This window comes from Podarcis gaigeae (genome assembly GCF_964106915.1).
Source record: "Podarcis gaigeae genome assembly, chromosome: 13".
NCBI lineage: Eukaryota > Metazoa > Chordata > Lepidosauria > Squamata > Lacertidae > Podarcis > Podarcis gaigeae.
This window is the reverse complement of record NC_139689.1, coordinates 4,202,818-4,206,592: the sequence shown is the minus strand read 5'-3', so window position 1 is coordinate 4,206,592 and position 3,775 is coordinate 4,202,818.

The window sequence follows — 3,775 nt, the reverse complement described above, 5'->3', positions numbered from 1 at the left end:
GGAAGAGAACTTTAGAGGGTGCCTCTGGAACTATTCAGGATTCGCACTCGTCTCAAGCCAGCTCTGGGATCCAGCATGCCTATGTCAGCATGGCTAAGTCTCTCCAGCGGCATGTTTTCCCGACACAATGTGGGAGGAAGACCAAGTGTGAGGATAACTCAGTTCTGGGCAGATGGCAGGGCCTTATTTGTGTTGGCATCCCAGTTGTAGAATTCACTTCTCTCTGGGGTAATACTTGGTGATGACAAGTTTTCAGCAGATAGACCATGGTGAGCACATGGTTAAACTGGTAGGTGAACTAGGTAGAGCACATCTGGTAGGTAAACTATGGTTAGCAAATAGTTCAGCTGTGGAACTCCCTGCCACAAGGAGGCAGTAATGACCAGCTTGGGTGGCTTTACTGTACAAGAGGATTGGACAAATTCATGGCAGAGGAGAGGGCTACTGCTGGCCAGGATGGCTAGCTTAAGGAAGACATGTCTGCCACAAGAAATAGTTACCCCATTTTCTGTGACCTATATTGGGATTTCCTTTTTTTTAAAGATTTTTATTAAGTTTTCAAAAGTTGTATAAAAACAAAACAAAACAATAATAATAACAGACAAAAATAAAAAAAACAAGTATAATTTCAATCCCTTTTTTTCTTATAACTTACTTCCCCGACTTCCTCATACCTCCCCTCTCTGTATTCCAATTTCTAATTTATTAATTCAGCAAGTCCTTTCCCTTGTTTTTCATTTAATTTTTAGCCTTTCTTTTCATTTTACTTATCCATTACCGCTGGAAACCACGTAATTTCTAAACCAACGTTATTCTAACATTCATTAATTTTACAATGTTTCTTAAGATAGTCCTTAAATTTCTTCCAATCTTCTTCCGCTGTCCTATATTGGGATTTCCAACCGACCAATGCCCAACAGAGGCCTTATACTTCCAGACAGCTGGCTGTTCACATTGCAATCACTCAATGCTCTTCTGCACGGAACTGTAACAATATCCTCTCACCTAGAAAGCTAGTCTGTCAGCAACGAGGGTGAAACCGAGTCCCCTCCCTGACACTGCGGCGGGTTGAGCTAGAGGACCTTTTGGTGTCCCCATCAAACTGTGGTTCCGTGATTTTATAACAGGCCAGTTTTCAGTGCATGAGAACCACCCTCCTGCTATATAACAGTCCAGAAAGGGATCAGCAAACTTTTTCAGCAGGGGGCCGGTCCACTGTCCCTCACACCTTGTGGGGGGCCGGATTATATTTTGAAAATAAAAAATGAACAAATTCCTATGCCCCACAAATATCCCAGAGATGCATTTTAAATAAAAGGATACATTCTACTCACGCTGATTCCTGGACCGTCTGCAGGCCAGATTTAGAAAGCAAATGGGCCGGATCCTGTCCCCAGGCCTTAGTTTGCCTACCCATGGTCCAGAGAGACAAGTTTGCTATCTCACCTGCTGTTTGGAAGAACTGGAACACAAGAAGAGCAGAGGTTACAAGGAAGGAAGGAAGGAAGGAAGGAAGGAAGGAAGGAAGGAAGGAAGGAAGGGTGTTTGGGCTGGGTGTCCATCAATATGCGGATGATACACAGCTCTACCTCTCTTTCAAATCAGAACCAGCGAAGGCGGTGAAGGTTCTGTGTGAGTGCCTGGAGGCGGTTGGAGGATGGATGGCGGCTAAGAGATTGAGGTGGAATCCGGACAAGACAGAAGAACTGTTTTGGGGGGACAGGAGGCGGGCGGGTGTGGGGGACTCCCTGGTCCTGAATGGGGCAACTGTGCCCCTGAAGGACCAGGTGCGCAGCCTGGGAGTCATTCTGGACTCACCGCTGTCCATGGAGGCGCAGGTCAGTTCTGTGTCCAGGGCAGCTGTCTACCAGCTCCATCTGGTACACAGGATGAGACCCTCCCTGCCCACGGACTGTCTCGCCAGAGTGGCGCATGCTCTGGTTATCTCCCGCTTGGACTACTGCAATGCGCTCTAGGTGGGGCTACCTTTGAAGGTGACCCGGAAACTACAACTAATCCAGAATGTGGCAGCCAGACTGGGAGCAGCCGCCGAGACCACAACACCAGTCTTGAAAGACCTCCATTGGCTCCCAGTACGTTTCCGAACGCAATTCAAAGTGTTGGGGCTGACCTTGAAAGCCCTAAACAGCCTCAAAGACCCAGTATATCTGAAGGAGCGTCTCCACCTCCATTGTTCTGCCCTGACACTGAGGTCCAGCTCCGGGGGCCTTCTGGCTGTTCCCTCCCTGCGAGAAGGGAGCTTACATGGGAAGCAGGCAGAGGGCCTTCTCGGTGGTGGCCCCCGCCCTGTGGAACGCCCTCCCACCAGATGTCAAAGAGAAAAACAACTACCAGACTTGTAGAAGACATCTGAAGGCAGTCCTGTTTAGGGAAGCTTTTAATGTTTGATGCATTACTGTATTTTAATATTTTGTTGGAAGCTGCCCAGAGTGGCTGGGAAAACCTGGCCAGATGGGCGGGGTATAAATGGTAAATTATTATTATTATTATTATTATTATTATTATTATTATTATTATTCCCTCACATACACAGAGTGCTCTCACCGCCTTCATTGAGCAAGTAGTGCAAACTGCTCCACATAATCACCCCAGTGAATCTGAGATTGATGGTTCTGGAATTGGAAGACAAGAGGTTAGGAGTCCAGGAGGCAGACACCTGCTGTCCAATATCTTGTAGTAAAGGAGAGACGCAGGATGAGGCCAGCTCCTCTGTTTGAGCCTGGTTTCAGAGGAAGCAAGTCTCTGGGTTTTGCAAAAACCACACAGGCAGGCGCCAGAAAAAAACTCTGCCCTCCTGTGGAGACAGCGCATAGCCATGGCCTGGCTGGTGGCCGTCTAGATTGGTGGCAATCGCTGCTTCTTGTGGCGGGGAGTTCCGCAGATTAACCGTGCGCCGCGGGAAGAAGTCCTCCTTTCCCCGCTGTCCCAAATCTTCCAACACTCACTGGAGTTAGGAGAGAAGGGGAAATCGACTTTTTCTCCGTCCACAATCTCCATGCAGCGCCCCTTTCCATTCCCACCTGCGTGGAGTTGGGGGTGGGGGAGAGACAAATGCCCTCGGCACATGCTCAGAGGCACTCTGCCTCTGTTGCGGCTTCGGATATTCCACGGCCGGGGGAACTGGGGACCCCCCGCCGCCGCACTCTTCCCGCCGTCCTTTGGCTCCGTTTGAACACGGGACAAAAAACTCAGGAAAAGCTAGGGGGGGGGGCAGGAAGAAGGGAGGAAATGGTCTCATGCAAACAGGTGCTTCCTCTCTCCGGCCTTCGCCCACACCCCAAACAAAAAAAGAACAAAACCTTACAAACCCCTCCAACGCGCGCCCTCTGCTTGCGAGAAATCTCACAATGTAAGGAAGCGTGAAACAAAGTCTAGAAAAAGCCTTAGGGGTTGGGGAGGGGGCTTTGAAGCAGGGACCCCCCCCCCCCCCGCCACTCAGTGCGTTTGGCAAGATAGCAAGATTTGGCGAACTGGAAGAAGGCAGCCAGGAATTTTTTTGCGGGGGTCTTGCTTAAATCTTTGGGGTTGTGGGCTAAGACGCGGAGCAGTCTCCCTGAGTTGTAAGCGCCCCCCTCTTTTTCCTGAAAGCGCTATAAATACACCCACTCCTGCCCCCCCCCAAAACACACACAGACACACCTCTCTCTGCTTCGCAGTACAGCTGAGCCAAACTTTGAAAAGTAAGGATGTGTGACTTAACACCGTTTCCTCTCCGACGTTATAAAAAGGCCATACCGGCCCGGCCGTCCTCTGA